The following is a 21,982-nucleotide window of genomic DNA, read 5'->3' on the forward strand; positions in this document are numbered from 1 at the left end:
CAGCTGTACTTACACTGAAATCATTTTCTAGTGTGACTTCTAAGCAATGCTGTAGTTGTGAGAGAAGAGAATGTTCTTGCTAAGAGTAAAGCAGTGCAGTACAAGCAAAGAGGTGACTACTAAGAAGATACCCTATCCCGCAATTGAAGGTTACTGTTGGGGGAACATCATCATCAACACTTTCTTTCTCTTTTCCCTATATGCATTTTTAAAAGTCTTTTATTTTCAGTATAAAATCTTATGGGAATGCAGACAAGTCTTGAAAATAATCTCATAGTGTATTTCTACCTGCATGCTACATTTACCATATCTCTTTGAAATTTCAGTTGCTTTCTTCCATTCATGGGCTTTGGTAGTATTTTCCTCTTTTGCTGTGCTCAAAAGATTTCTTAATTTCCAAAACTGAATACAGTTTGTTCTCCCAGCTTTCTTCTTGCATGGCTTGATCGCTGAGGTCTGTGATCCCATTTCTTTCTGTGCTGAATTTGAATATCTCCTAGTCACTGATAATAAGCTCTCCTATCATTTTCACACTTGAAATCAATTTCTCTTAGCAGTAAACAGCAGTCCTAGTATTCTTTTTAAGTTGTAAAAAAATTTAAAAAGTTATGCTGAAGTAATCCAGCATGCAATACACAGAACTAGAGAATGAAAGAAAACCCTGGTGCAGACTGATGCAGCTAAAGCAAGATATAGCATGATCAATAAAGAACAGACAACTCCTTAATTTCCTTGTCTTCCACACAGATTTATAAAATTGAAAATTAGATTCAATAACCCATTTCCAGGGAAAACAAAAACTGCTTTGAAAGCTAACTCTACTAAGCTCTGCCTGTTACCTTTCATCTCTTTCACTAAATCTGATGCTCTTCACAGAAGCACTTTGGAGTTTTATAAATCAAAGAACCAAAAGGAAAATCTACCCTCTGAAAATTCAGCATGACTTCATACATTAGCTTTGTCACTATGCTAATAGGAAATATGTCAGCTTCTCACAGCACACATTTTACTCCTAGTGTTGTATCTGGGCAATTTTAGGAAGTATATGAACTCTTTTAGGCTTAATACTAAAGCCAAGAATATAACAGAGGCATGAAATATCCAAGAGAGAAAATAATGTACAAGAACAAAAGTAATATTGTCTTTTGAACACATTTTTAATAATTTTTTGTAATATAGTTGAAATCTTACAATAATAACTTGGGGTATATCTTAAATACTTTCAATAGATTAGAATTATGTGATAATGAGTTTTATTTGAAATAAATGAGCTCACTTGGGAATTGAAATATTTTATAATCCAAAGATATTTTTGAAATGTTCTTTGGTCTACATTAAAAGTGTTTATGCCTCACACTCAAGTTATTTGTGCTGTGAAGTAATGTGCAAAAATGAGATTTTGTGAAGCAAAGGGAAACAACCTGAAATGTAACAGTTATGAACAATACTGAAACTGGAGCATCTAAGGGCTGTGAATGGTTGACTCCATAATGGTTAATAACAATTGAAAAGAAATGAACCAAAAACTAACAAACAAAACGTGAAATTTACCAAGGCCGATAAACACCTATTTAGCCTCACTAGTAAATCCAGAAAACCAAATTAAAGCAACAGTGAGATGCCATTTTTAAACTATTACATTGAAATATATAGATACATCCAATAAGGATGGTTTGGGGGCTTTTACAGCGAATTGTTAATACTGGCTACCTCAGAAGGATGCAATTAGAAAAGAAATTCCCTGTTTAAAAAAAACATGTATTAGTCATATAACTTGAAAAATAGCAGTATGGTAGAAAAGTAATAGAAAACACACACGTGTACACACACATAATTCTCCATGTTGGGTTTCCTTAGGCGCTGGTGTCTAAACTGTAAATTTCTGGAGTGCAATTTGGTAAATCAAATAACTTAAAAATGCACATATTCTTTGATGCACAAAAATTTACTTTTAAGAATTTATCTTACCAAAAATAATTATGATTACAGGCAGAAATAACTATGGGAGCGTTTATTGAAGAGGCTTCACAATAGTAAAATAGTGGAAATAGTATAAATGTCCAATAATAGTAAACCAATTAAATAAATTGCATGTTTTCTGTATGATACATTACTGCACAGAAATTACAAATTATGCTATAAAAGAAAATTTAATGGTGTTAGAATGTTCATTATATTATTAAATTAAGAAGTAAGTTGTAAAATAGGATTGCAGTGAACCTGTTTTTGTTTAAAATTACACAGTTATAATTTTCAATATACCATACATATGACAGCATTAGGAATTTACATCGGAATATTAACAGTGGTGATGTCATATTGTTAGGGAATGTGGAGAGTTTTAATGTATCAATGCAATCTGGACATTATTCAAATAGCAGTTAAGGTCTAAGAAAAAAACTGTGCAAGGAAGAACCAGTTTGAGTGATAAAAATATGGGAAAATTTTTCTGTCACTAATATCAGCAGAGAAAAATGAATAGACTTAAAGGAGAAAAAGGAATTATGAGAGGCAGAATTCTAAAATAACCCCCAATGAATAATGTCCTTGTATAATTCCCTCCCCTTGAATGTGGGAGAAACCTGAAACTTGCTTCTAGCAAATAGAACATGGCATAGTCACCCCCATAATTATGTTACTTTATATAAGACTTCATCTCAGTAGACTAGAGCAATGGCTTCTCTGGCTGGTTTTATAAGACCCAGCTGCCACATTGTAAGAGCTATGAACAGGCCATATGGACAATAAGTGCAGGAGCCTCTAGAACCTGAGAGGAATCCAGTTGACAGACAGCAAGAAATTGGGCCTTGGGTCCTACAACCACAAGGAACTGAATTCTTCCAACTACTTAAGCTTAGAAGAAGACCTCAAATTCAATAGAGAAACACAGCTAGTCTGACACCTTGAATGCAATTTTGTGATACTCCAAACAGAGAACTCAGTTAAACTGTGCTTGACTTCTGAGCCACAGAAACCAGGAGATAATAAATATATGCTTTTTAAAAATCACTAAATTTGTGATCATTCTTTTCACTGCAAAAGAAAACTAATGCAGAAACCCAAGTAAAAATTTGTTACAGAATCTTAATTTAACTCAGTAATTTATCATGCTTTAATATTAGCAAGTATATGCTCAATGTCTCGAAATGCCATGCTCCATGCTTGGCATTGATTACATAGTGTCTGCAATCAAGAAGATTATAGTTGGAGAGAAAGATGGGCAGAGAATAATCAAACACAGCGCATTATAAGTGTGATGCAAGAGTCACACACAGGACATGTAAATCACATTAGGGTGAGGTAGAATGGTGGTTAAAAGCATAGGCTTCAAATGGTGAACTCACTTGGACTTGAGTTCTAACCCAACAACTTACTAATTTTATGAACTTAGGACAGTTGCTTAAATGAAAGATGCACTTTTTTCATACATAATGGTTATATTAAGACCAACTTTGTGGAGTTATTGTGTAAACTAAATTAAATAATATATAGCTGGCCAGGTGCGGTGGCTCACACCTGTAATCCCAGCACTTTGGGAGGCTGAGGCGGGTGGATCATGAGGTCAGGAATTCAAGACCAGCCTGACCAACACGGTGAAACCCTGTGTCTACTAAAAATACAAAAATTAGCTGGGCATCGTGGCATGCACCTATAATCCCAGCCACTCAGGAGGCTGAGGCAGGAGAATTGCTTGAACCCAGGAGGCAGAGATTGCAGTGAGCCGAGATTGCACTACTGCACTCCAGCCTGGGCGACAGAGTGAGACTCCATCTAAAAAAAAAAAAACAACATAGCTATTTAGAATATAATACATGCTTACTGAGAGCTATCATAATTATTTTGCTTCAAGGAGATAACACCTGAACTAAACTTTGAAAATGAGTTAATCTACTAAATGCTAGTGGGGAGTTTGGAGAGTCTAAGGAAAGGTAAAAGAGTTAAAAGTAAAAAGGTAAAATTGTATTAGTTCATTTTCACACTGCTATAAAGAACTTCCCAAGACTAGGTGATTTACAAAGGAAAGAGGTTTAGTTAACTCAGTTCCTCATGGCTTGAGAGGCTTCAGGAAACTTACAATCATGGTGGAAAGGAAAACAGGCATATCTTACATGGCAGTGAAAGAGCTTATGAGAGTGCAGGAAAAACTACCATTTAAAAAACCATTAGATCTGGTGATAATCCACTCACTATCATGAGAATAGCATGGGGAAAACTGCTCCATAATCCAATCACTTCCTTCTCTGGCACATGGGGATTACATTTTGAGATGAGATTTTAGTGGGGACATAGAGCCAAACCATATCATTTTGCCCTAGCCCCTCTCACTCTTGTCCTTTATACATTTCAAAACCAATCATGCCCTCCCAACAATCCCCCAAAGTCTTAACTCATTCCAGCATTAACTTAAAAGTCCAAGTCCAAAGTCTCATCTAAGACAAGTCAAGTCCCTTCTGTTTATAAGCCTGTAAAACCAAAAGCAAGTTAGCTACTTCCAAGATACAATGGGGGTAGAGGCATTGGGTAAATATTCCCATTGCAAATGGGAGAAATTGGCCAAAACAAAGGTGCTACAGGCCCCATAAATTCTGAAAGCCAACAGGGAAGTCATTAAATCTTAAAACTCCAAAATGATCTCCTTTAACTCCATGTCTCACATCCAGGCCATGCTGATACAAGAGGTGGGTTTCCATGGTCTTGGGCAGCTCTGCCCCTGTAGCTTTGCAGTGTATAACCCCTCTCCCAGCTGCTTTCACAGGCTGGTGTTGAGTGTCTGGGGCTTTTCCAGGTGCACAGTGCAAGCTGTTAGTCGATCTATCCTTCTGGGATCTGGAGGATGGTGGCCTTCTTCTCACAATTCCACTAGGCAGTGCCTCAGTGTGGACTCTCTCCCACCCCACATTTCCCTCCTGCACTGTCCTAGCAGAGGTTCTCTATGAGGGCTCTGCCTCTGCAGCAAACTTCTGCCTGTACATTCAGACATTTCCATACATCCTCTGAAATCTAGGTAGAGGTTCTTAAACCTCAAATCTTGACTTCTGTGTACCTGCAGGCCCAACACCATGTGGAAGCCACCGAGGCTTGGGACTTGCATTCTCTGAAGCAACAGTCCAAGCTGTACCTTGGCCCCCTTTAGCCACGACTGGAGTTGAATGGAGTAGCTGGGATAGACGCACAAAGTCCTGAGACTGCACAGAGCAGTGGGGTCCTGCGCTCGGCCCATGAAACCATTTTTCCCTCCTAGGCCTCCAGGCCTGTGATGGTAGGGGCTACCATCCAGATCTCTGACATGCCCTGGAGACATTTTCCCCATTGTCTAGGCAATTAACATTAGACTCTTCATTACCTATGCAAATTTGACTTGAATTTCTACCCAGAAAATGGGTTTTTCTGTCTTACTACATGGTCAGGTTGCAAATTTTCCAAACTTTTATGTTCTGCTTCCCTTTCAAACATAAGTTTCAATTTCAGATCATCTTTCTCAAGTTCAAAGTTCCACAGATCTCTAGGGCAGGGGTAAAATGCTGCCAGTCTCTGCTAAAGCATAGCAAAAGTGACCTTTATTCCAGTTCCCAGTAAGTTCCTCATCTCCATCTGAGACTACCTCAGCCTGGACTTCACTGTCCATATCATTATCAGTATTTTGGTCAAAACCATTCAACAAGTCTCTAGGAAGTTCCAAATTTTCCCACATCTTCCTTTCTTCTTCTGAGCCCTCCAAACTGTTCCAAACTCTGCCTGTTACCCACCTGTATTAGAGCCTTGTGCAGGTCTACAACAAACTTTCAGAGAACAATAAACTTATGCTGTGTTAAGCCATGGAGTTTTCTGTTTGTTTGTTTTTTAATCTCAGCATAACTTCGCCTATCTGACAGATACAGATATTATTACCAGAAATTGGGTAATTTCATAACAAAGAAAATTAGTTATGTGTATTAGTTGAGGGGCTGGATGACAGTGGTGAGAAAACTGATACTGGAGGTTACAAAAATGGTAACTCATGCTATGCAATAGAAAAGCAGTTGGAAAAATCTGGCCTAAATGAACTTTTTAGGTAGATTACAAACATAATGAACATGTAGCAAGATTGAGAAGAGATTGAAAAACAGTAAGTAGTATGTGTCAGCTCCAGTTGACTGTGCTAGAAATAGTTCTCTGAGAGAGAAATGAGCTCAAAAAAGTAGTGGCTCATTTGTAAGTATAATGTGAAAAACATGGAGAGGGCCCAGAAATTCGAGAATTTGGCATTAAAAAGGCAACTGCTTCTCAAACTCATACAGAAGAAAATGAGTAGGACTTTGGGCAAAGATGACCCATTAAAACTGAATGTTTCATCTAGGAACAAATTAAGGATTTGTCATGAGACCCATTTTAAAAATCCCTGGATAAATTAGGGTACCCAGGGTAAATATCAAATTAAGTTGTAGTGTCCAGTAAGTCTTTTAAGACAGCTCAGGGAAAAGAATCTAAAGGTGATTTTTCCACCCATGTCTGATAGGCTCAGGCAGCAAAAATTAATTCAAGGATAGGAGGGAGTGGTAGCTAGTGACAGCAAGAAAGTAAAAAATTATAGCTAGTATGAAAATTAAGACTCTTGAGTCTTGAGGACTGCTAGTATGGTTATTGGCATATGAAACTGACTGTAATTGAACAGATAAGAATCTCAGTGTTTGAGAGTCATACAGCAAAATAATTATCAACCTGCACTAAAAGACACTTTTTGAGTGTTTGGAACTGAAAATGACCCATAGGCCCTTGAACATCAACAGGCAAGAAGTAGACTGAGAAAACGTTACAGCACCTGCTGAAGGCATATTCTAGCAATACCCAAGGAGGATAATGAAAGGAAGAAAACCTCACAGGAGGTGGAGCCAAGAGCTACAGAAAACAACAGACTGAAGAGCCCTTTCCAGGGAATGGAATCTGAAACCTAATCATATACAGTTGTCCCTGCATATCCACAGGTTCTGCATCTCAAATTCAACCAACCTCAGATGGAATATATTTGGGGGGAAAAAGTGATAAACATAACACCACCACAATAAAAAATACAAACTTGTAAAACAATGTAGTATAACAATTGTACAGGAAGATGTGCATAGGTTATATGCAAATACTACACCATTTATATAAGGGACTTGAGCATCCACGGATTTTGGTATTTGCAGGGTGTCTTGAAACTAATCTCCCACAGATATTGAGGGATGACTGTATAGCATGCCTTGTTCCAAGGGTAGAGAGCCATTGCAACATCTTTGCCCTTGCTGTATACCAGTGATGAATGTATCTTGCATTTTTCCTTCATCTGAATGTCTACTGGGGCCATCCTGACCTTGGTATACTGTTATAAACGGTGTAAGGAGAAACAAACAACTTACCTTATGAATGTATAGGTCTCTGTAATAACAAGGTACATGTCAAGACCAAGGTGACTAAAGGCATCACTCAGAGATCCTGGACTTGAAGTAGGATCCAGTCAGTTTGGTAAAATTTGGGGTTATAATCCCTTAGGAAAGAGGTAAATATTTTTTTGCATGTCAAAAAAATAACTACGTGTTGTGTGATAGAACTGGGTAGTCATTAGGGCTATTCACCACATATTTCCAGCACTCCTCTAGGTACATGGAAGGAGGACAATGCTCTGCCCTCTTGAAATTGGATATGGCTGTATGACCTGATTTAGCCAATGACACACTTTCAGATGTAGTACAAGTGATTTCTAGGCAGAAGTTTTAAGAGCCAATATGCAATTCTGTCTTCCATCCCCTTCTGTCTGGTTTGGCAACAGGCAATGTTTCAGATCAAATCTATTTCATCAGTCTGGATTCCTTAGTCAGGATGACAAAAAGCAGAACCCCCCAGCTACTTGTGGAAGATGTTGCTGTAAACTAGTTCTTGTTGTATGAAGCCAATGAGTTTGTGAAGTTGTTTTTATACTAGCATAACTATTCTATCAAGATTGATCCACTAACGTGGGTATAAGGTATCTGTGATTTTGTTCCTGTCTAGTTCTCAAGGCACATCCCAATCATTCTCTGAAATGCTTGTACTCCAGCAATTCCAGTAAGCTACTTTAAAATAAAAGCACAATGGTGTGCAGAGCGTGAATCGGAGGTAGAAAAACCAGAGAATGATATCGAAGTCGTAGGAACAGATGAGCCCAGGTAAATATACAAAGGAATCCAAATATGAAAGGCTAAGGACAAAGCAAAGGTATTTAAAAGCTGAATGGAAAAAGGCATGGAATGCAACGAGGGAGGACAGAGGCAACCTAAACCTGTTAGAGGAGTTCTAGGGAAACCAAAGGAGAAACATTACAAAACTGAAAGGCTCATAGCATCTAACTGGACAAATAGATTAAATAGGATGGGGATTAAGAAGAAACAATTATATTTGACTATTAACAGGCCTCTGTTGTCTTCAAGAAGAGTTTCAATGGAATAAAGGATCAATAAAAGGACTGAAGAGGCCTAGAGATAAAATGAGAGGAAAAGAAGAGGGAGTTCAAGAAGAACAAGGGAATACTTGCTTCTGGCAGTCACTGCCTCATTCTTTTCTAAAAAGTAAGTCATCTTCTAAGGCTCCTCCACTCCCAAATTCCAAGCACCCCAATCTAGAAAGTGAGGTCTATATTAACCCCAGACATGTGTTGGGTGACCTCCATGCTAAATCTCTATAAGAATCAATGTGGCGTTGGGAGCTAAGCCACTCCAGGCTTGACAGTGGACAAGTCTAAACTTCTGGATAAGTCTCTCCAAGCTGCTATGTCTCTGAGCATAGTGTGGTGCTTGAGGAGGAGCCAACATTTGTTACACTTATTATATCAGACATCTCTTTTAATCCCCGTTACAACCCTCCAAGGTGTGTCTGCATTGGATAGGTAAGAAAACCAAAGCTCATGGCCCAGCGTGGTGGCTTACGGCTATAATTCTAATTTTGGGAGGTCAAGGTGGATGGATCACTTGAGCTCAGGGGTTCAAGACCAGCTGGGCAACATGGCGAAACCCAATCTCTACAAAAAAAATACAAAAATTAGCTGGATATGGTGGCACATGACTATAGTCCCAGCTACTTCGGGGGGGCTGAGGTAAGAAGATCACTTGAGCCCGGGAGGTCAAGGCTGCAGTGAACTGAGATCATGCCACTGCACCATGGCACTCCAGCCTGGGTGACAAATTGAGACCCTGTCTCAAGAAAAGAAAAAGAAAAAGAAAAGAAAATTAAAGCTCACAGTGTTTACATTACAAACCCAAAGTCAACTTGTTATAGGCAGCAAGGCCACTATATCTTTCAGACTCCAAAGCCCAGGCCTGTGCCATACTTCTCAACTGGGAGTATCAGTCACTATGGGGGAACCCATGGTCCTATGCCATGACATCTAGAGATGCAAAAATATGTAAAATTTGCATAAGTTTTTAATGTTAAATCGAAGACATTCTATGATGTCCAGGCGTCAGTCTGCATGCTCTTTTGCCAAGGTGGATCCTGCTTCGGAAAAGTTTGAGAAATACTGCATGTTCATACCACCTAGAATGGAACTAGGCTGAAACACAAATTGCCGAAGCCGGTATCACTTTGACTCCGGTGAAGGAGAGGCTAGAGACCGTGCAGAGCAAATTCCTCCCTGCATTGCATCCTTCTTTGATGCCAGGCTCCTATGTGCACACAAAGCAACTGGACGCTTGTAAAGATTACCCAGTGATGAGATGTGGCCTTCTCATTTTTTGGAATGGGGAGGTGACAAAAAGCAGCCTTTCTCCACGTTTCAAATGAAATTTTTAACTGTCTTCTCTCTCATTCCCCAAAATGATTTTGGCCTATTGAAATATAAACATTCTTAATACAAATAGGCAAATATCCGTACGTTCCCGCCATGGCTGCTGGAGGCCATCATCACCACCTCCAAGCAGAGGATGGCTGTGCCACTCACACATGCCAACCTTGGCAAATCTGCCAGGGATTCCTTCACCGAAGCTATGGACTTGACATGATAAAACTTTATTTAAAAACAAAATCTGAGAATGGATTGGAATTTACAAATTTGGGTTCAGCCAAGACTGAGACCACCAAAGTGATGGGCAGCCTGGAAACCAAGTACAGAAGCCTTGAGTGCGGCCTGGCATTTATGGGGAAATGGAACACTGACAACATATGAGGCACCAAGACTGCCGCGGAAGATCAGCTCGCATGTGGACTGAAGCTGACCTTCCATTCATCCTTCTTACCTAACACTGGGGGAAAAACGTGCTAAAATCAAGACAGGGTATGATTGGGAGCCCATCAGCCTGGCTGCAACATGGATTTGGACATCACTGGGCCTTTAATCTGGGGCATGCTAGTGCCGGGTTAGGAAGGTTGGCTGGCTGGCAACCAAATGAATTTTGAGACTGCAAAGTCCTGAGTAACCCAGAGTAACTTTGCGGTTGCCTACAAGACTGATGAATTCCACCTTCACACATGTGAATGACAGGACAAGAGATCGGTGGCTCCATTTACCAGAAGGTGAACAAGAAATTGGAGAGTGCTGTCAATCTCTCCTGGACAGCAGGAAACAGTAATACTCATTTCAGAATAGCAGCCAGGTATCAGATTGACTCTGAAGACTGCTTGGCAGGTAAAGTGAACACATCCAACCTGATAGGTGTAGGATACACTCAGGATCCTAAAGCTAGGTATCAAACTGACACTGTCAGCTCTCCTGGATGGCAAGAACGTCAATGCCAGTGGCCACAAGCTCAGTCTCGGACTGGAATTTCAAGCCTACATGAATACTGTACAATCATTTAAAGTATTTTGAAGCATAACACCCTTCAGAATTTAGTGTATCTTTCAATGCTGTACGTCTGGGATGCAAATATTGCTAAATATCATATCAGACCTCCAGGTTTTAAAGACAATTCAGCTTTAAGGTGTTACCCTTTCAGAAGTACAGAAGAAACCCAATTCCACAAAAGGTCCTTTCAGCTGTTGACTTGGGGAGCTAGGTGGCCCTTCTAGAGATGCCACGTTTCTTTTTTACCTAGAAATAACTGCAGTTGGAACCTGATATGTAGGCACTTTGTAAATGCATATTGAGTAAATGAATGAAATTGTGACTTCCTGAGAACTGAACCGTGGTTGCCTGACCCTACTTGATGATGAGAGGCTCCTTGTTAGATGGTGTGTACAAACTCACCTGAAAGGGACTTTTTAAGACGGCTCTTCATGACCTGTTTCTACTCCAGTTCATCAACACCTCTTTTACACCAAAAGGTCTGCAGGGTGTGGTTACTGTTTCTTTTGTGACATTTTGAGGTGGAAGAGGGTGCATGTGATGAAGCCAATAATTCAGGACTTAATTCAGTTTTACACTGTGGTTTTTGGTTCTTCGACCAGAGTATGACGTAGCTTCCAGGAGCTCCAGTTATAAGTTTGGAAGAGGCTGTGTGATTGTAATAACATGGTGACAACACTCAGAATCTAAATTGGACTTCTGTTGTATTCTCACCACTCTATTTTTTAGCAGTTTAATGAATACATTTTAGATTCTTCCATTCTGTGTGGAATTAGAACCTTCCCTTCAATACTGTAATTAACATCACTTAAAATAAAGTTTGAATAGAATACTGAAACCTCATCCTCCTATTGTCTTTATTAATTCAATGTAAATAAACAGGGGAAAAACAAATAGGCAAATTCTACTACTATCTAATTTATTCATTTAGTTTCACATACAGACTTACAAGAGCAAGTTTATATTAATTTAGCAACATTGCATTTGAAACAATTTTATTCCAACGCCTCATTCGCATCTTGTCTTTATTGCTTTCACCATTGCTTGACTCACTTTTCTAACAGGTTCCAGCACCCATGTCTTTCTTACAGTCTAAATTCATTGAGAGATGGTTCTTTTCCATACGTGTGGAGACCGTCAATGAATATCTCATCTCAAGCCACAAGAAGCCAATTTGTGTATATTTTTTTAGAAAATTGGTTTGTTTGTCTGATAGGTATTTATTTTCAGCCTCTACATTATCATTTACTGTATTCCTCCTAAAAGTAATCTTTGAAACTTTAAGCCTTCCTTATATTCAACATTTGAAATTGCATGATCATATACACAGGGGTACATGTGAAATATTATACTTCAAATTGTGCTTACAATAATTTAAACTGTGTTAAATTTTTGTCTTAAAAAATTTTATCGGCTGACCTTAAAAAGTTTTCAAAATTAGCATTGCTTAAGGTATTTTCAGGCAAATGTGTCTTTCCCAAATATATCTTTATTATTCAAAATTAAGTATCAATAATAAAGCCCATACCATGTAATACCAAAGTCCCTCTTCTCTAAGTGATAATTGTTTAAGAAAAAATGATAAACTCACCTTATAGTCAGGCATATACGGCAACTATTTTACCAGTGCAAAACTTTCCTCAGAACCCGAGAGTTCAGAAGGGATTCATATAACTATTAATGATTCCAAATTATGTTATACCTTCACAGCATAATGACATTGGCCACAGCATAAAAATAAGTTTCTCTTCCTCCTGTCTCCATATTCCTCTCTCTCCTCACTTGCCTATGCTTGATTTCTACTCATAATTCAATTCTAGAGCAATTTATATCACTTGCTGGGCCTATTGCAAGCCCCAAATTAATTACAACTTGGTAGCTTAGGGTCATATCAACATAGCTCTTCTCTAAGGGAGTGGTTCACAAATGAGGGAGAACCTAATTTCATGTGACTGAAAAAAGTAAACTTACATCAACAAATTCAGAACCCTTTGAGCATATCATTTACAATTTAATAAAAGTACATTCAGGGGGTCTTCATTAAATGCTGACATTCTTTGAGCAATATTTACCTAATAATATTAGCCAACATTCCCAGTGGTGCTGTTTCTCTGAATCATGTGTGAGCTCTTCCAATTCCTAATAAAAATGTCCTTCTATGCTGCTCATTTCCACATTCATATTTCCAGCCCTGATTCTCACCCAAGCTCCACTCCAACCTGCTCCTTAGGGATCATTTGAAACCTAGGATGTTCCACCATCATCTCATACCCAACATGCACAACAATGAATTTATTTTATTGCTTGTCTGAAGAGTTTTCTAAAAGTTTTGTGTTATTCACCATGGGAAAGAGGGAATGAAAGTTACACTTAATATAGGATGTATGGGTCTGTATAAATTAATCGACATAGCGGTCAGAAAACCCTTGCCATAGGATAGTTCTACTTCCTTGTATTACTAAATTTTGCACCCCCGAGTAAGATTTTATAAGTTGAGCTAATAATAAGTACATGTTTTTCTCTGCCTCGGTTTTGTGTATCAAGTGAGAAGTAAACACCTCCTGCTCCTTCTGCTGTAATTCCCCCTGAGTAAGCACTGCTGTGTTGTGTGTGTACATGTGTGTGTTTGTGTGTATGTGTGTGTATATTTGTGTGTATGTGTGCATGTATGTGTGCTTATGCACCTGTGTTTGCATAGGTGTGTATTTGTGTCTGTTTTTGTGTTTCCATGTGTACATATGTGTTTACATATTTGCATGTGTGTACGTACACGTGCGAATTTGTGTGCTTTTGTTTGAATGTGCACGTGTGTATTTGTATATGTGTGAATGTGTGTGCAGTGCATACTGTAAGAAGATTCAACCTGGGTCACAAAGTGGAAGCCTTACAGATGGCCTGTCTCCTCTTTGCCCTTCAGCTGGAGCTCCGCCCTTGTAACTTTCAAGTCATTTTCAGGGTGGGACATTCGAATTGTGTCCACCACCAGCCCCTTCAGTACAGAGAAGGGAATGCCTTGATTGAGGCCATCTTACCTTGAAATCAAAGGAACATAATAAGGAAAGTAGGATGTTGGTTCCAATTTTTGTTTTCTTGTCCACCACATCCAATACACAGACACCTTTTGTTTTAGTTTTATATAAACATCTCCTCTTTAGAGAGCTCAATCTGCTCAAACAATATGGGTTAGAGAAGAGAAGCTGTGTCCCATTTCTACAAACAACTCAGAGACCAGGTACAACATTCTCCTGCTAGACCTCCATACATACACACACACACACACACATGCTCTCACACACTCACACACATTCATGTTCACACAAACACAAATTCACAGTCACACATTCCTACCCACCTACCCACACACTCACATACACACCCTTATTCACACACACACACATTCACATCCATACACACTTACATACATAGATACACATTTATGCCCACACATACACACACTCACATACACATATGTTCTCACACACACACACATACTCACATACTCATACGTTCACACACACACTCACAAACACATATTCACACACATCCACGCCCACACACACACACACAATCATACACACATCTGCACTCACACACATACTGTCACACACACCCAGAAGCACCCACACAGCTTTTTCTCCTTCTCACCAGGTCATATTTGTTCCTCACATCTCAAGGAACAGGGCCCAATTACTGTCTCTGGTTCTTTTACAATGTCTGGCCTGTCAACTTGTCCTCTCCATCCCCACAGCTGTCTCTTCATTTCAGTGCATCTCCTGACACCTGAGTGACTCACAACTTCCTACTAATTAATCTCCCTGACCCCAGAATCTTTACTCTAGACCACCTTGTCCTGGCACCAGATCCATCTTCTTGATCACAGCATTTTCTTATTCCAGCAAGTGCCACCTCATTGATGATCAACAAGTCAGGCACATTTAAACGTCATTCAATGAGGAAAGGGAGATTGCAAATGTTTCTGGGTGGCTTGGCTGCCTATTCATATGGGGATAGGGGAATTGACATCTCAGCCTGTCTCTTACACTCAATAGCCTTGTCAGCAATCTCCAGAAACATAACCATCTTGCACAGGCCCTCATGGTATATTTCTATTTTTGTGCATGTCCTACCTTCCTAAAAATATCATAAGCTTTCTGAGGATAAGGATGGTGCTGAAGCTGTGAGCTCATCCTCCACAGTGGCTGTCAGGTACCTTGCTGTGTGAGTGACTCCCAGCACCACCTCCGTGACCTCTATGATCTTGGGCAAGTCATGTGAGTTCTCTGAGCATCACTTCTATTTTATGTAAATAAGACCAAGAATACCTGCCTCAAAATGGTTTTGAGACTCATATTAGCCAATGCAGCTAAAAGGCTCACCACAGTACCTGGCACACAGTAGGTACTGAATAAACCATAGCAATGATGATTATTTGCTCAGTGGAATGCAGCTGCATCAGCTAAAACCCTTTGGAGAAATGTCATGCAAGCATTTGCTGCTCTGAAACTCTGCCTAGGATACATGGAGGCAGGTGTCACAAACAACAAGGTCTCCAAAACCAATGGCCACAGCCAGAGTTTTATCCAGGACTTGGATTTTGAATGGCAATAAACAAAGTAGATGGTTTTCAGGAATCTCCAAGCTCTCCCAGAGATCTGCAGCACCATTCCCTCCCACAAGAGACAACCACACAGAAAATGAGCTACGTGTGCAGTTCTGTGTGCCCCTATCTCAGGCACTGAAACAAGCTCATCTTGAAATGCAGCTCAGTCTCTCTCTGCTGTCTTCTCTCTGAAAAGCACCCTGGCGTTGAGCCACTCGCCAGCTCCCGTGGAGAAAAGTGAAGCTCTACACCTTCATGGTAAACCATTCATGGCACTAGAAAGGAATGGATGGTCTCAGTCTCCCCTTTCCCATTTTTAAAAAGGTCATTTTAAAAGTTATTGCTTCTTTGCTACCACTAGATGGTACTAGACAGCTGCTTGTCATTTTTTTTTTAATTTTGTGTTTTGTTTACTGCCTCTGAGCATTAATCCAAGAAGGCTGATTACAACAGCATGCTTTGCAGACATGGGGCTTCGCGAGACCTTGGGCAGTCATCAGAAAGTAACTTAGCTGCCATTTGTTAACTGGTACCACTTCGCCTTGACCTTCATTTATATAAAGTTCCTCTTTGCCCCATCCTGGATAAAGGAAGTGTCATATAGATGATTCATACCGCATTTGCCCATATTTGGGACCTTAGGAAGGCCTTAGAGAGACGTGGAATGCAATGACTGAATTGAAGGCAGCCAGAATAAACATTGGCTTTTCCACTCTCCTCAGGAGTCATGTCTTGTTGCCCTTTATTGAGGGTATCTCAGTCCTCTTGCCTGAGACTCCCAGCAAACCCCCAATGCCTTAGGTTTTCCGTATAGATGCTTGCATCATCTTTCTCTTTTCTAGAAGGGAAAGACAGTGGTGGATAGTAGAAAAAGTCGTGGGACATGCTGAGAGAGACTGGAGAGTATGGCCTGGCATCAGGTCTCTTTCTTCGCCACCCTGGCTTAAGACAATTGAAAGGCAGACCTCTGCCTGACCCCGCCAAGCTCTCAAGACATTAGATGCCACTAAATCCAGACTCACAGGAGATGAATGGATTGTCGAGAGTGGGAAAAGAGGACTTGGCATTGCAATCTGTAGTCAGGCTATGAGAATAAATGAGAAAGCAATGTAGCAGTACTACGCTAATGCAAGATTAGTCAGGAGTAGTCATTTGGAGATGGTTATCAATGAAAGATTAAAAGATTCATGCAAAATTTTAGTTAAACTGAAGGGATGTTGAGCTATGATTCAGACCTAATTTTAATTAAAATACAACCTCTGTTTAACATGGGCAGTTGGAACAATTGCTTAATCTTTCTGAGCCTCAGTTTTGTCATCTGGAAAAAAATAATACTTTCTGTGAAATTATTGAAAAGACCAAGAAAAATAATGGCTGTAAAGCTCCTGGCATTTAGCAGGAATTTGCCAAATGTCCCTCTCTCCTCCAAGTAGCTACAATGGAAAGTAGCCGCCCCCCCACTCCACCCCCCCAGCATCTTCACCCATACCTTTTCCTAGAGTAGAGGCTAAGTTCCCAGGAACTACTTTCCAGCCACTGAAGTTATTGTGAAATGTAGGAAAACCTGTAATGCCAAATCTTTGGTTTCCCCTGCCAATAGCAATGGCTTCCACACCTTCTATTCATATGCCCCAGTCACATTGAAAAGAGACACCTTCTAATCTTGGAAGAGTTTACCAGCAGTGAGACAGGTATATTATTTCATCCATTATCATAAGGAAAATACTTTTATTTCCTTAAACAGAATTTTTCTATTGAAAAGAGAAACAATTTTGCTTCATTGCTGTTTTTTCCAAAAGTAGTTCCTAATGCCCAGTGTGACAAATCAAAGAGACACTGTGAAATGATGGTATAATCTTTTCTGTCTACATTGAAGGAAGGTAAAGTGAAATTAATAGGTAATTCCATACAAATAATTGCTACAGAAACCAGCATGACATTAAGCTAACATATAAAAAAAGGATATTTCATCTCTAGGTACAGAGAACAACAGATTTAAAAAGCAATAATTTGAGTTGACTATTACACACTCTCAATATATAGGGATTCAGGAAAAGCTATTAAATAGCAACCTTACTACCATCTACCAAGCAAGTAGCTGGAGTGAGTAGATTCTCATGTTGGAGCAAGAAATTTAAAATTCTTCTGCTTATCATTAAAAATTATAGTCATCTCAATGTTAGTAGCATCTACAGAAACACAAAAGGAAGAAAAGAAGGAAAAAAAAAGCTAAAGAGAAAACCTGTATGGGAGGAAGTAGAAGGAATAGCATCTATTGTACTACAGTGTCTGCTTTGTGCTTTTAAATGACTCAAATCCTTTGGAGTGTTTTACTTAAAAAACATTAATGTTAGAATAAAAACTTTGGTGGACTTGGTAATAATCTAGTATTATGTTGGAAATAATGCTAAAGCCATTTTGGGGTTCTGTATCAAAGACAGCCAAAATCAATTAGTAATTTCTGCCATGCATACTGTAGGCAGAATTGAATAGTTTAGAATCTCCCCAGTGTTCCTCTAGTACCAGATATCTGGGAGAAATTAGAAGATCATCACACATGCCCAGGGGAAAAGGCACGGAGTCACAGAAGACCTAGAAAACTTTAAATGTGCACCTCAGGCTTATCCTCAGTACAGAGACAGTCTACAACAGTGTACACACACACACCAAGAATGGTGAAGTAGGAGAATGTAATTTCCAGAATTACCAAACTATTAGATTCAAATGTCCAGTTTTCAACAAAAAATAACAAGTCATGCAAAGAAACAGGAACATATGACCCATTCAAAGAAAAAATATATCAACAGAAATTGTCCCTGAAAACAACCTGATAAAAGTTATTCTAGCAAAAGAGTTTAAAACAACCATCTTAAAGTTATGGAGAAAGTCAAGAAAATAATGTGTGAACAAAATGGAAATACCAATAAAGAGATATAAAGTCTAAAAAGACAAAATATCTCCGGGGCTGAAAAGCACAACAATGAAAATGAAAAATTTACTAGAGGGCTTCAAAATCAGATTTGAGTGGGCAAAAGAAAGAAGCGAGAAACTTAACGATAGGACAATAGAAATGATCAAATCTGAGAAATAGAAAAAAGATTGAATAAAAGTAAACAGAGCTTAAGGAACACATGGGATAACATCAAGCAATCCAACACACACATTTTGTAAGTCTCAGAAGAGAGAGAAAAAGGTAGATAAGTTGTTTGAAACAAATAATAGTCAAAACCTCAAATCAAGTTTCGTGAAAGACAGAAATGGAAACATTCAAGATAGTCAATAAACTCCAAGTAGAAGGAATTCAAAGAAATCCACACTGAAACACATTTTAATCAAACTGTTGAAAGCCAAAAACAAATAACCTTAAAAGTAGCGAGAGAGAAGTGATTCATCACATACAAGGAATTTTCTGTAATATTATTAGCATATGCTCATCAGAAACTCTGCGGGTCAGAGTGGGCTAATGTATTCAAATAGCAAAGGAAAAAAGAAAACTAGTCAATATTCTGTGAATTATATTTGTCTTACAAGATATGCGCTAAAGGAAGTCTGGCAGGTTAAAATAAAAGGACACTAGACAGTAATTTGAAGCTATATGAACACATAAATATCCAGTAAAGGTAAATACATAAAAAATTGTAAAAGCTAGTATTATTGTAACAATGTGTGTAACTCTACTTTTTATTTTCTGTGTAATTTAAGAGGCTAATAACACTTTAAAAAATGCAATTATTAGTCAAAGGCAATGTTATTGTGGCTTTGGTTTATAGCTTCACATTTTATTTCATACATACTTTAAGAGGCTAATGCATTAATAATTATTAGTTTATGTTTTGGGGCACCCAGTATGTAAAGACGTAATTTTGTAGCATCAACAAGTGAAAGAGGTGGGGACAGAGCTGAAGGAGCAGAATCTTATTATGTTATTGAGGTTAAGCTGGTATATGTTCAAATTACAGCGTTAGAACTTTTGGTTGTTCACTCCCATAACAACCACAAAGAAAATGGCTAAAGAATACATACAAAAGAAAATAAGAAAGAAATTTAAACATTTCACTACAAAAAAAAAAAAAACTCAACTAAACACAAAATAATACAGTAATGCAGGAAATGAGGGACAAAAAAATCTATAAAGCATATAAAAAATAAATCCCAAGATGACAGAAGTAAATCCTTCTTCATGAGTATTAACTTTAATTATAAATGTGTTAAACTTTCCAATCAAAACATGGAGATGGGCAGAACAGATTTAAGAAGTATGATCCAACTGTATGCTGTCTAAAAGAGACTCACTTTAGATTCAAAGATGAAAATAGGTTGAAACTGAAGGATGAAAAAGAGTACTCCATGCAAATACTAACCAAAAAGAGAAAGGGTAGATACAGTAATATGAGAAAAAAATCATATAAATTTGAAAAGTTTACAACAAAGATATTATATACCAATAGGCTTACTACAACAAGAAGTTACAACAACTGGGTGCAATATTTATCTGGGAGGTGATGCCAGGATACAGGATTGAAGGAAGTGAGAGGAATGGGATAGAGAAGACAAATCCCCGTTTATCTAGACTGCTTCTGTAGACAACGTAGGTTTGACTCTGCACACTTCTATCTATTTTTGTAAGGAACTGCTCCATATTCTTAAACAGTATTGTATATAGAATGCCTCCTAGCACTGTCCACATAAAGAGAATTCGCATAGCATGTGGATGTGGGGAAATGTGAAAGGGAATGCAAGAAAACTTTCTTCTCTCATTAGTTGAAGGTTTTTACATGGCATTCTCTTGGGGCCAGTTTCTATGGCTTTGGAGAAGACCCTGGAACAGAATAAGGAAGGGTGACTATAGCTTCAGAGGTAGAAAAGCCTGGCAGTTTGAGGGGAGTCTGAGCTTGAAGTATATCTTACAAGTGGGCTGAAGTACTGGTATACTCATTGAATAACTCAGTCTAATGATACACATGTAGGTAATTATAAATGGTGGTAAGTGCACCAATAGAACTTTGCACAAGGGTTAGGGAGTTCAGGGGAGGGCACTTAACTGAGCCTGGGAGTGGGAAGAGCACGATGTTAGAGAAAGTAGAGATTTAAAAGATGAGTAGAATTTGGCTAGAAAAAGAGAAGAGAAGGACATTTCAGCAAAGAAGTATGTACAAAAGCAAACGCATTGAAGCAAGAAACAGGGGTAGGGGCATAGTATGTGTGCATGTGTGTGTGTGTGCACGCACATGCGTGTGTGTGTGTGTGTGTAGCCACAGGCAGTTACTGGTGAATGAATGTGCTACCCAAGCAATGAAAAATGACAAGATTAGAGAAGTGTGAAAGTGTCACATGAGCCTTGAGTCCCAGGTTAAGGCATTGTTCTTTATGCAGAGGACAATGGGCAGCTAAAAAAGTATTAGGCAGAAAAGTCACCTGGATGTAGGACAAGATATGAAGGAGACAGATCAGACTGGCAGCCTCTGCAGTTGTCCAAGCAGGATATAGTAGAGACCTGAGCCACCCTTTTTTTTTTAAGTGAAGTCAATTGATGTGTAATTTGAAAGTCAGGTTTATTGAGGTATAATTTACATTTTTAAGTGTACAGTTTGATGAGATTTGACAAATGTATGCCACTGCATACATTAAATGTACTTACTGCCACTATTAATACAGAATATTTCTGTTATAGGTTGAATCGTATCACCCCAAAATTCATATTCTGAAGTCTGTAGGACACCAGAATATGCCACCCCAAAATATACCTTTTTGGCATAAGGATTATTTTGAGCTAATTATTTTGAGAAACAGCAGACACAAGAGAATCTCTAAAGACAGAGCTTAAGTTGCCATTTATAAAGGAAATTTCCATCTATAAAGGAAATCTCCATTTGAGGGTGTCTCCCTCTTTATACCAGGAAGAGAAGGACTGTTTATCACAAGACACTCTTATCAATGGAGAAGGCACTGGCTTAAATCTGTATAACGTTTAAATCATACCCTTGTTTATCACACTTTTCCTGGTCACCTTTCTATAACTTGCTTCCCTAGCCCCAAACCGTCTTTCCTTTGTGTTAGCCCAAGTTGGTAAATCCAAGTTCAATGACCCCTTTGAATTATTCATTCCTGTTTCTCCCCTATATATATGAAATATACATGTAAATAGACTTCTGTGGTTATTTTTCTCTTGTTAATCTGTTTTGTTACAGAGCCCCAGCCAGAAACCTAGAAAGGTAAAAGAAAACATACATTTTACTCCTCTTCAAGTCCTAACTTACAGTACCTCCAAATATGACCTTATTTGGAAACAGGTTAATTGAAGATGTAATTAGTTAAGATGTGGTCCTACTAGAATTGGGTGGGCCCCTCATCAAATACGACCAATGTCATTATAGAAAGGGAAGAATTTAACACAGACACAAATAGGGAAAATGCCACATGAAGATGAAGGCTAAGATCAACGTGATGCATTATCTGCCATGCAGGGAACCCCAGAGACTGTAAACAAACCACCAGGGAGTAAGAGAGGAGCATGGAACAGATTCCCCTCCCAGCTGTCAGAAGAAATCTACCCTGTCAACATTTTGATCTTAGACTTCTAGCCGCCACAGCTATGAGACCATAAATTTCTG

The 21,982-nt window shown here is 38.8% G+C and overlaps 1 protein-coding gene and 1 pseudogene across 4 annotated transcripts in view; one reads left to right on the top strand and one right to left on the bottom strand.

Annotated features, from left to right (window-relative positions):
* The window catches only part of LOC105486013 (replication factor C subunit 3), a 701,449-nt gene that overhangs the window by 450,433 nt on the left and 229,034 nt on the right, over positions 1-21,982 (bottom strand). The window lies entirely within an intron of this gene.
* On the top strand, positions 9,912-10,795 carry LOC112427440 (non-selective voltage-gated ion channel VDAC1 pseudogene; annotated as a pseudogene).

The sequence above is a fragment of the Macaca nemestrina genome, chromosome 16 (assembly GCF_043159975.1).
Source record: "Macaca nemestrina isolate mMacNem1 chromosome 16, mMacNem.hap1, whole genome shotgun sequence".
Lineage (NCBI taxonomy): Eukaryota > Metazoa > Chordata > Mammalia > Primates > Cercopithecidae > Macaca > Macaca nemestrina.